Consider the following 12,694-nt stretch of genomic DNA (forward strand, 5'->3'; position numbering starts at 1 on the left):
AAGGGAAAAAAATGAAGACACATAGACTCTGGTGCAGCTGGGTCACATTTTGCTGCATTTTCTGTTTGTGATGTCTTGTTACAAGCATTGAGCAATTTGTATCTTGCATGGCTTTCTCAGGTGCTGTGGTTTGTTTGGTTATTGTCTTTAGAGGAGGATATAGTACAAATGCCAGAGCACCGCGGGGTCCTAGAAATTGTCATGGTGATGTCACTCACTGTTTGTTCTCTTTTCATTGGAGTGACAAATGGATGCCATGTTTTCTCATGATCATGTATCTGTGCAGATAGTTTCTCCATGGCCTATATGGCCCATATTTTCCCCCACCATGTGTTGATTGTGTGGTTGCTCCACATCTGGCAATGCTTAAGTGAGCATCTAGCAATAAGTGGTAAATAAATGTTCCTATTGGGGTGGTATTGAGGGATACTCTCAGCTATCCAGAGTCACCTAGGGACATTTTATATAGCTTATATTTTTATAAGAACCTCATGCCAGCAATACTACGCATAAGGGAATGGCCACCAGATATGCACCACAACCTTTGCAACAAGTCAGGGCTACCAATCATCTTGTGAAAACATGTGGGTTGAGGTACCATTGAGTCAGTATTTTATTTGCATTCTCCTTGTGATGTATGCACCTTGAATACTTCTAACCCATCTTCCCAATAGTCTTTCAAGGTTCTTCCTTGATTTATGTTTCTTAGTCTCTTTCCCATCAAGTGGCATAGGTTTGTTTCTTATGAGGAACGAGAGGGAGTACATAGTGGCATAGACAGGAAATGCCCTGTATGTTGTTGCTGAAAATAGATTTTATGGGTGTCGGATTTCAAGCCAGTGCTTCTCTGATAGATCTTCTTCTTACCAAATGTAAGGCCTATGTAATCCTATGATGTTGCGTCTGTACAGGCTACATTTTTTAGTTAAGTCTGCTCTAGCCAGTCGAAGAAATATTGAAACTGGAGGGACTTTCCTTGGTTCCAGGTGTGACACCTTGTATCCACCGTGCCTGGGGTAAAGTCCAGGTTGTTAACCAGCAGGGTTCAATCAATCAACATTTGTATAGCACAGCACTGTCACCCTAGGTGTATCTGGGCACTGTGCATGTGACGTCTCCGTCGAAGAGTCAGGTCTGACACGATCAGTAAGAGGAAATCTAAAGATCAGAACAAAGCAGTAGGGGAAGGAAAAATAAAGGTCAGAAACAAGTAGAAAGAGGCAAGAAAAGATTGGCAGAACGAGCAGATCGATGCTAAACTAGGGGCCAGAAGTGGGCACAAATAAGCAGAAAAACGAGCAGAAAAGAAGGCAGAAAATGAGCCGAGGAAGCACAAACCTAAGGCAGCAGAGGGTAGTGGACTGCAGGGAATCTGGACAGGAGAACGTTCGCAGGGGGGGAAGGCATGATGAAGTGGGGGAAAAGGATAGGAAGGAAATGCTAGTTTGTGGAGTATGGTTTTCCAGTATTCAAGTAACTTAACCGTGGTAAAAAGGAGAGTGTGAGATCGCCATCAAATTTTGTGTGGCAGTTTTAATCAATCTTTGAGTGACATGGCTGAGAATGTTTGTTCTACTTATATCCAAGGTTTGCTCTCTGGGTTATAATTCCAGTTTAGCGACGGGCATATCTGGGCCACTAACATGTAGGCTGTTCTGTTAGTGATTGACAGACCTCCCTCATCTATAGGGCAAGACAGGGTCAATCAAGCCGCTCTTGGGGATTTGCTTTGCCATAGGAAGTGCAGCATTTTTTTGTCGAATTCGCATCAGGGTTGTATTACTAATTGCAAGCTGACGTTTTTGTAGTGTATAGAGTGGGCGGGCCTGAAATTAATTTTATATTGACAGTCAGTCTGCCCAACCAAGAGATTTCAAATTTAGCCCACCGATATAAATCCTTCCACAGGGCAGGGATTAATGGTGGGATATAATGTTTGAGTAGGGAATGGGAGATTGACCCCTATGTATCTAATGGTTTTCTCGGTAAATATGAGCCCCTCTTGGTGGAATGACTCTCGTAACTGGTTGGGTATATCCGCCACTCCTATGCACGCGGCCAATCCACCCTGTCGAAGTCCTTCTCTGCACCTAGTAAGAGGAGGGTCATCGGCTGATTCTGTCTCTCAGCAACATATCAGAAAAACTCACTTCTATGCATGATATAAAGTTTGTTTTAAATGCAACAACACTTTTTGGTGTAAACATGTTTAATCGATTGTGAAAATGCACTCTGCACATTGCTAACGGTGCACAAAAGTGCAAACCAATAAACATCTGTATTACTCTTGATAGCCTTTCTGAATTTTAACAGTCAACAATTAAAAAAGTCTTTCCTCAGGTTTTGTGAACTGCTATTAAGAGGATGACGTTCTATGAGCTGTGTCCGCCCCACAGCTTCCTCTCATGGTTCATATTCTTAGTTCTCTGTATATATGTTTCTGCTCATTTTTTCTATCAATCATAACTTTCATTTTATCTTTAAAGTTTCGAGCCGCACCAAGAAAGCATGAAACAGCCTCAGAGACTGCGAGTGACACGTGGTGCCTAAGAAAGCATTGATGAGTAAATAAATGGATGATCGGCTACAAACGTACCAGGGAGATGAAGAGAACTCGGGTGATGGCCCATTGCTCCATAATCTGTGTTCTTGAGTGCATGTTTCCAACTTGTATGCAAAGATGTTGTGATTATTTGAGCACATAATGTAATGTTTTTGATTTTCCAAACTATAACTCTTTTCCATAAAAAAAAAACAATTCTCAATAGATAACACACTTTCCATTTTTCCACACCTGTGTTCTGTTCTCTACAAAATAGTGGTGTTAATCCAACTAAACAGCACTTCTCTATTTATGCTGTCAGGAATGCACTTGCATCTTTTGAAGGGGCATCCAGTTAAGCGAGAGTTCTATTTACCCAGTTCTGCATCACCAACAGTTAGAAAAGTTCAAACATTTGAGGAGGTCTGATAGAATGTTGTGACATATTACAATACATAGTATGACATCATTCACTGGATGGTCATTCAAAAGTGGCCATTGAAGTTTTCAGCTGGAACATCCCTTATGGCTCCATTTCTTAACACCCCTTTAAAAACTACACTTAAGGAAGAAGTACAGAGTGATGTGGATCTCTATGTCCATAAATTAACTCAGCCATGAACCCATTCACCTTCATTAACAAGTGATCTGCTGACTCCATTCGCTGCCTTTCCTGCTTATCTCAGTACCCTGTGTAAGTAGAAAAAGGATGCAAATCAAAACATAATTAGAGTGAGCCACGTTTTCCAAATGAAATTTCTATCATTTCTGTACACAAGTGCTCTACAGCAGATTAGTATCTTTAGTTGTACATATTATTAAAGATATTTTTTGTGACAAGGTTAAAAAAACACATAATTAAAACTAAACAAAATTACAATAGTACTCATCATGAATAAAAGAAAATGAAAGTCTACTTATCATGAACAAAAAACTACAAAGTTACCACCGAAAAGGACAATAATGTATTTGAATTTCATTGCATTAAATTGTATGCTATTGAACATTTTATGCTTTCAGAATGAGCATATGTGACTAACCACAAACACCATCATCACTGTACACATTTATTTTGAGAAGTATATTGATGGATTAGCTAAACCTTTTTTGGTAGACATATTGTTCAGGAAGATTTGCGTAAATTACCATCAGAAAACGGCGAAAGATACAGAAGAAAAAGACTATTACACCTTCGTAGATACAGAATGAGGAACATCAACATCATCCATTGGTGAAGCTTTAGCAACTCTTCCAGCATTCCACCATTGTCCTCCTTGTATTCTAACAGCACTGCCACAAATGTCATTCATCCTAAAAGTCTTTCCACTTCCTGGTTCACCTTTTCTCACAAAACCCGGCTTTTTAATGCATACCATATCTCCTTCGAAAAATGTAATCTGCTTGACATGTTTCCTAGACTCATACTCTTTTTTTTCTGACTACTCTGAGACTCAGTCACCTGCTTAGGGACTGTAGCATTCAAACTCAACTCCACAATACCTTTCTCAAGCCACCTAGCCAATCACTTTGGGAACATCACCAAAGTAAGTTTAAGCCTTGTAGCAGTTCAAACAGAGAAACAGTTGTAACAGAATTGGTGTGATGGGATAAAACTAAAACTTTGATCTGACTGATTCTAGAATACCATAAGTATTCCTTTTTGCTAAAAAACTGCTATACTTAAGCACCTTTTTCATGTGTTTTACAAGGCCATTGGTTTGAGGGTGATAAAGTGAGCACTTAAGATGTTTGATACCTGATTCAGCTAGGACGTTTTTTCCCATGTCCGCTCCTATAAGCTCAACACTGTTATTAGAGATGAGAAACACAGGAAAACCCTACCTTGTGAACACATCTCTTAAGAATTCAACAACTCTATGCTGTGGGTTCTGCGATAAGTTGCACTTCAAACTACTTACTAAATGTAATATCCCATTAGTACAAATACACAACATTGGGATGGTGAAAAAGACTGAAAAGGACCAACCATGTTGATTCAAACTTTATTCCATGTGCTTGGTGGAAAAGGGGTGGGTTGTGCACCATAATGCCTTTTAATCACCTAACCAAACAAGGTAATGAGCACTACCGGAAATATTTACAAGGGTCTAACAAGATCTCTTACACATCATGATATCTATAGCCAAATTGTAACGCAACTCTTGACAGCAAACAATCTTTATTTCAGGCCTCAATTCCATAGGCCCTATCATGCATGCCTGCCACCAGCAGAACGAGTAATGTCTCCTGGTCCTCACACTAGTCGGGTTCTGGCAGTGTCCACGATTTATTTATTTATTTTTTAACGTGTACACTGCCGGAACCGGACTCGTGTGAGAACCAGGGCCTTATGGAATTGAGGCCTGAATAAAATAGGTTTCAACGCTCAAATACTCTTAAAATTAAAAGACGAGGAGTAATATATAAAAGAGTGTTGAAAGGGAGAAGACATCACGGAAGAAATTGATTGTGTTATTGATGTGCACTATAGATCTTGAACCAATAGAGGAACTGTATGAGGTCTGAATGAGTGTATAAAGGATATTGTGCAGACAATTGATGTTTAAGGATAAGGCTTCCAACAACACAGAGCGTTGCCCTGAAGAAGTCCCAAGTGAATAGGGACAAAACCTGTAGGCTGTTCATCTTGGATATCTCATCCTGTTTTTACTTGAAAATTATGAATAAAAACTGATGAAAGTAATCTGGAAAAAGAATGTGTATTATATGATTGTTTGCTGTCAAGAGTTGTGTTACAGTTTGGCTACAGACATCATGATGTGTAAGAGATCTTCTTAGACCCTTGTAAATATTTTCGGTTGTGCTCTTCACCTTGTTTAGTTATATGTATAGACTTGGCTTGCGAAAATATACCATAACCGTCTTGCTATTGTGATATTGCCTTTTAATCACCACACAATTCCTTACAATAGAATCAATTGTCTTAGCCATTGAGCGCACCCAAAATATAACTCTAACCCTATTCTTTGTCATAGTGGCACCTAAATTACCTTCATGGATATTCATAATCAAGCCTTTCCAGATACTGGAAGGAGGATCAACCTCTCACCCCTTAAAATCAAATCATTTTCAACCTTCACTTCTGCTGCCATCTTTGAAAAAGGGTTAATACTAGTGTATAAGTCTTTCTCATTGTGCCAACCTTCTTCGATAAACACCCTAAACTTCTTCAAAAAATGTTCACTCTTACAAGCATTCTTCCAGACTTCTGAACAAGCAGAAGAACACAGCAATGAAACAGCTTTCATCATTCTCTCCTTCAAGCATAGGTTTCTTTTCTTGTAAAGGTAGTACAATTTTGGGTTGCTCTTGCCTGAGATATATTGCATTTCAAAAACATACTGTACCAATTTGGTTATTAATCTAGCAATGCATGGAGTATTTTATTTAATATTACTTCCATTCAAAATAAAAAGTAATCCTTTAAGATCTGTCTGAAGGAAAAATCTCTTTTACCACACATAACATCAACATTTTTCAATTTCCCCAAAACACCCTAATAGTTCTTTCTCGATCAAAGAACAAAAAGGACTCTAGATTCAAAACAAACAATATAGTCTTCAGCCGCTTTTATTTGATTAAGAATGCCACCCAATCCATATTTATTTTTAACCACCATAATAACACAAAGAAGGACTGAGTCAAAGGTTTGGGAGTCTAAGCATTAGTTATTTCCAATTTCACACGCTTAAATGTATCTTGACATACATCATCCGATTAGTAAAGGATAGACTTCTTTAACATTTGTGAAAGATTTTCAATCTTGGAACCATTTGTAGGAATGAATTTAGAATAAAACATGCATAAGCCCAAGAAAGATTTTAACTCATCCTCAGGACAATCAAAATGCAGCTCTGAGTAAACCAGGTCTCGGCACAATTCCCTCTTGTGATCTTACATGACATCAGAACTAAAAAAAAATTCTCCAAAATTCCAACTTTTGTTTCTTAAAAACAATAGCTCTTTCCAGAAATCTGCAAAACATTTTGCAGCACTGTGACAAGTTCATTCAAATTATTTTTTGTTGTTGTTGCATAAACATGCATGATGATCTAAAAAACAACCTCTCCTAGAAGATGGAACATGATTCTCTGAAAAATAGATGCAGCTCATGCTATGCCAAACGGCATAGAACAGTATTGGCATGTCCATATAGGTGAGTTGAATGCAGTATAGTGTCTTAATTACTCCTCTGGTCCCACCTGGTGGCACCCTGAGGCAAATACATTTTTAAAACCACTTTGCCCCACCCAGTGTCAGGATTCCCTCCACAGCTCACCTCTCATGACTATAACAATTTACCAGCATGACTCGTATGATTTCTCCAAACACGGCATGGATGACCTCAGCGTGAAACTTCTGGAAGACAGCCACCATCAAATTAATTCCCTGCACCTGTATATTGCTAAAAGCGATACAAACTTGACCTTTGCGAACATTCTAACACACATTCTAGAAGACAGCCTCATCAAATTAACCATCTGCAACTGTTCCTTGCTATAAGCAATTAGAACGTGACCTTTGTGAACATTCTAAAGCACCTCTAGAAGGCAGCCTCATCAAGTTAATTATCTGCACCTGTTCCTTGTCACAAACAATTAAAATTAGACCTTTGTGAACATTCTAAAGCAGTGCAATTAACACTCACGTGCAGCTCAAAGATAAGCAGACTTATTTAAAGACTGTCTTCACTCCTCCCCTTCGCTTAGCCTCTTTGTCTGCCAGTTTACCGGCTTCCAGGACTCTGTCTTGCTAGCTCTCTTCATCCTTGATTTTACTACAAGCTGAGCTCAGTTGCAACATCGTGCTGCCAAGAAAGGTAACCAGTGTTTTTGTTCAACGTGTACACACTGTTAGCAGGGCTCTGCCAGAGAGGAAGTGGATAAAGCTAAACTCATCCAAATTTGCTTGAGGGTTTTATGCTGAAATCATACTCTACAATTTTTGAAAATGTTTATAAAGGAGCCTCTATGGACACTCTAAAAGAAAACAAAACAACTACAAAACTAAAGGTTAGTTGAGATTTGAAAAGCTTTTGGGAGGTGATACTTTAAGAAATAGAGTTAATACTAGGCTAACACCTTATTATTTGTTTGTGTATAGGTGCCATATCTACCAGTACCATTCATCAGACTGGTGTGAATGCCTGCTGCAATGTTCCTGTTAAGTAGACAAGCCACTCCATCTTTGACTCTATACGCTCTCTCCATCCCAACCTCCTTCCCCCTGTGATTTGCCACCAGCGCACTGACTCCTCCTGTAAAAGAAGGGCAAGTCTCGGGAGGATTCAGGAACTAGTGTAGCTGCCCCTTTTGAAATCATTTGGAATCCAAGTAGGTGGCTTATGACTGAAGGCTAAGTCACACACTTAAGATTCCTTTCGGGCAGCACCATGACCAATCAAGGCAAAATATTCATTATCTGGGGACCTTAATGACGCTAACAATCTGTCTGAGTTAACCCCTTCGCTGCTAGGCCTTTTCCCCTCCTGTGCTAAGCCCTTTTTGGGCTATTTGAGGTAGTGCGCGCTTAGGCCCCTGTAACTTTTTGACCACATTAGGTATCCACGCCAAATTTGCGTCCTTTTCTTCCAACATCTTGGGGATTCTAAAGGTACCCAGGGTTTGTGGATTCTCCTAGAGGGTTCCCAGAAATTAGTCAAAATACAGCAATTTTTTTTTTTTTTTGTGAAAAATGTGAAAAACGGGCTGCAAATGAAAGCTTCTGGGTTTTTCTCTGCAAATGGTATCAAAAAAGGGTTTGTGGGGCTGAAATCACAATTTCTCCAGCTTTTAGGGAATGACAGACTTTTGTTAGAAAACCAACATTTTTTACACAGTTTTGGCATTTTTCTGGGACATACCCTATTTTTGCTATTTTTTGTGCTTTCAACCTCCTTCCAGTTAACGGTAGAAAAGGGTAACAAAACAATAATGGATCCTGGAAAGCTATACATTTTTTAAAAGTAGACAAAATTCTGAATTCAGCAAGGGGTCATTTGCGTAGATCCATCAAGGTTTCTTTATAGAAATTTACAGGCAAATATAGGAAAAATTAAAAATTTGTTGAAAAAAGCAGCCTCTTGAGTCAACGTTTTTACCTGTAACTTCTTCGAATTATGACATCTATTTGAAAGCAATGTACCGTTACATCCGGTAGACCTTCCTGGTTGTGGGGACATATAGGACTTGTAGGTTCATCAAGAGCCCAACGAACCCAGAGTAGAAAAATGAGCAGCATTTTGTAATGTTTTTTTTTTTTGGTCCGGGTATATAGCAATTTTTGTGGGAAAATGTGTACTTGGAAAAATCGGTATGAAAGTCACCTATGTATTTCTGAAATGGGAACAAATTACAGAGTTCAGAAACAGTGCATATTTGCACATTTTCGAAATTGGGAATACTCATATTTGCATGACAATTATTGGTCATTTTTCAAAATGACTTTTTTTTTACACAATGTCTTTCATTTGGAAGGGAGAAATGCATCAAAAATCAATAGGTAATAACAGTTGCTTTACAAATTTGAACTACCCTAAGTCTCCCGAGAAAAATGGTACCTCACTTGTGTGGGTAGGCATAGTGCCCACGACAGGAAGTGGCTCAAAACCTAAGGTGAACACACCAAATTTTCACACTGAAAATTTACACTTTTTTTGCAAAGAGTCTAGCTGTAGTTTTTGAACCCTAGCCCTGCCGGCACCTAGGGAAACCTAGCAAACCTATACATTTTTGAAAACTAGACACCCAGGGGAATCCAGGATGGGGTGACTTGACTGCCTCCCACCATGGTCTGTTACCCAGAATCCCTTGCAAACGTAAAAAATTGACAAAAAAAACACATTTTCCCCACATTTCTGTGATGGAAAGTTCTGGAATCTGCGTGGATCCACAAATTTCCACCCACCCCGCGTTCCCCAAAGTCCTACGAGAAAAATGGTACCTCACTTGTGCGGGTCGGCCTAGTGCCCGCGGCAGGAAACGGCGCAAAACGCAACGTGGTTTTGCAGTGAAAAATGACCCTTTTTTTGGCAAAGTGACTAGCTGTAGATTTTGTACCCTAGCCCTGCCGGCACCTAGGGAAACCTAGCAAACCTATACATTTCTGAAAACTAGACACCCAGGGGAATCCAGGATGGGGTGACTTGACTGCCTCCCACCATGGTCTGTTACCCAGAATCCCTTGCAAACGTAAAAAATTGACAAAAAAAACACATTTTCCCCACATTTCTGTGATGGAAAGTTCTGGAATCTGCGTGGATCCACAAATTTCCACCCACCCCGCGTTCCCCAAAGTCCTACGAGAAAAATGGTACCTCACTTGTGCGGGTCAGCCTAGTGCCCGCGGCAGGAAACGGCGCAAAACGCAACGTGGTTTTGCAGTGAAAAATGACCCTTTTTTTGGCAAAGTGACTAGCTGTAGATTTTGTACCCTAGCCCTGCCGGCACCTAGGGAAACCTAGCAAACCTATACATTTCTGAAAACTAGACACCCAGGGGAATCCAGGATGGGGTGACTTGACTGCCTCCCACCATGGTCTGTTACCCAGAATCCCTTGCAAACGTAAAAAATTTACAAAAAAAACACATTTTCCCCACATTTCTGTGATGGAAAGTTCTGGAATCTGCGTGGATCCACAAATTTCCACCCACCCCGCGTTCCCCAAAGTCCTACGAGAAAAATGGTACCTCACTTGTGCGGGTCGGCCTAGTGCCCGCGACAGGAAACGGCGCAAAAAGCAACGTGGTTTTGGAGTGAAAAATGACCCTTTTTTTGGCAAAGTGACTAGCTGTAGATTTTGTACCCTAGCCCTGCCGGCAACTAGGGAAACCTAGCAAACCTATACATTTTTGAAAACTAGACAGCCAGGGGAATCCAGGATGGGGTGACTTGACTGCCTCCCACCATGGTCTGTTACCCAGAATCCTTTGTAAACGTAAAAAATTGACAAAAAAAACACATTTTCCCCACATTTCTGTGATGGAAAATTCTGGAACCTGCGTGGATCCACAAATTTCCACCCACCCCGCGATCCCCAAAGTCCTACGAGAAAAATGGTACCTCACTTGTGCGGGTCGGCCTAGTGCCCGCGACAGGAAACGGCGCAAAACGCAACGTGGTTTTGGAGTGAAAAATGACCCTTTTTTTGGCAAAGTGACTAGCTGTAGATTTTGTACTCTAGCCCTGCCGGCACCTAGGGAAACCTAGCAAACCTATACATTTCTGAAAACTAGACACCCAGGGGAATCCAGGATGGGGTGACTTGACTGCCTCCCACCATGGTCTGTTACCCAGAATCCCTAGCAAACGTAAAAAATTGACAAAAAAAACACATTTTCCCCACATTTCTGTGATGGAAAGTTCTGGAATCTGCGTGGATCCACAAATTTCCACCCACCCCGCGTTCCCCAAAGTCCTACGAGAAAAATGGTACCTCACTTGTGCGGGTCGGCCTAGTGCCCGCGACAGGAAAAGGCGCAAAACGCAACGTGGTTTTGGAGTGAAAAATGACCCTTTTTTTGGCAAAGTGACTAGCTGTAGATTTTGTACCCTAGCCCTGCCGGCACCTAGGGAAACCTAGCAAACCTATACATTTTTGAAAACTAGACACCCAGGGGAATCCAGGATGGGGTGACTTGACTGCCTCCCACCATGGTCTGTTACCCAGAATCCCTTGCAAACGTAAAAAATTGACAAAAAAAACACATTTTCCCCACATTACTGTGATGGAAAGTTCTGGAATCTGCGTGGATCCACAAATTTCCACCCACCCCGCGTTCCCCAAAGTCCTACAAGAAAAATGGTACCTCACTTGTGCGGGTCGGCCTAGTGCCCGCGACAGAAAACGGCGCAAAACGCAACGTGGTTTTGGAGTGAAAAATGACCCTTTTTTTGGCAAAGTGACTAGCTGTAGATTTTGTACCCTAGCCCTGCCAGCAGCTAGGGAAACCTAGCAAACCTATACATTTCTGAAAACTAGACACCCAGGGGAATCCAGGATGGGGTGACTTGTTGCCTCCCACCATGGTCTGTTACCCAGAATCCCTTGCAAACGTAAAAAATTGACAAAAAAAACACATTTTCCTCACATTTCTGTGATGGAAAGTTCTGGAATCTGCGTGGATCCACAAATTTCCACCCACCCCGCGTTCCCCAAAGTCCTACGAGAAAAATGGTACCTCACTTGTGCGGGTTGGCCTAGTGCCCGCGACAGGAAATGGCGCAAAACGCAACGTGGTTTTGGAGTGAAAAATGACCCTTTTTTTGGCAAAGTGACTAGCTGTAGATTTTGTACCCTAGCCCTGCCGGCACCTAGGGAAACCTAGCAAACCTATACATTTTTGAAAACTAGACACCCAGGGGAATCCAGGATGGGGTGACTTGACTGCCTCCCACCATGGTCTGTTACCCAGAATCCCTCGCAAACGTAAAAAATTGACAAAAAAAACACATTTTCCCCACATTTCTGTGATGGAAAGTTCTGGAATCTGCGTGGATCCACAAATTTCCACCCACCCCGCGTTCCCCAAAGTCCTACGAGAAAAATGGTACCTCACTTGTGCGGGTCGGCCTAGTGCCCGCGACAGGAAACGGCGCAAAACGCAATGTGGTTTTGGAGTGAAAAATGACCCTTTTTTTGGCAAAGTGACTAGCTGTAGATTTTGTACCCTAGCCCTGCCGGCACCTAGGGAAACCTAGCAAACCTATACATTTCTGAAAACTAGACACCCAGGGGAATCCAGGATGGGGTGATTTGACTGCCTCCCACCATGGTCTGTTACCCAGAATCCCTTGCAAACGTAAAAAATTTACAAAAAAAACACATTTTCCCCACATTTCTGTGATGGAAAGTTCTGGAATCTGCGTGGATCCACAAATTTCCACCCACCCCGCGTTCCCCAAAGTCCTACGAGAAAAATGGTACCTCACTTGTGCGGGTCGGCCTAGTGCCCGCGACAGGAAACGGCGCAAAACGCAACATGGTTTTGGAGTGAAAAATGACCCTTTTTTTGGCAAAGTGACTAGCTGTAGATTTTGTACCCTAGCCCTGCCGGCACCTAGGGAAACCTAGCAAACCTATACATTTTTGAAAACTAGACACCCAGGGGAATCCAGGATGGGGTGACTTGA

At 41.4% G+C, this 12,694-nt stretch overlaps 1 protein-coding gene across 3 annotated transcripts in view; it reads left to right on the plus strand.

Annotated features, from left to right (window-relative positions):
- The window catches only part of LOC146839630 (uncharacterized), an 812,224-nt gene extending 808,170 nt beyond the window's left edge, over positions 1–4,054 (plus strand). For all 3 annotated transcript variants that reach the window (XM_085651718.1, XM_085651719.1, XM_085651720.1), the window contains one exon: positions 2,487–4,054. The gene's annotated coding sequence lies outside the window, so the exon portion shown is untranslated. The remainder of the gene's footprint in view (positions 1–2,486) is intronic.
- Positions 4,055–12,694: the final 8,640 nt, after the last annotated feature.

The sequence above is a fragment of the Triturus cristatus genome, chromosome 4_1 (genome assembly GCF_964204655.1).
Source record: "Triturus cristatus chromosome 4_1, aTriCri1.1, whole genome shotgun sequence".
Classification (NCBI taxonomy): Eukaryota; Metazoa; Chordata; class Amphibia; order Caudata; family Salamandridae; genus Triturus; species Triturus cristatus.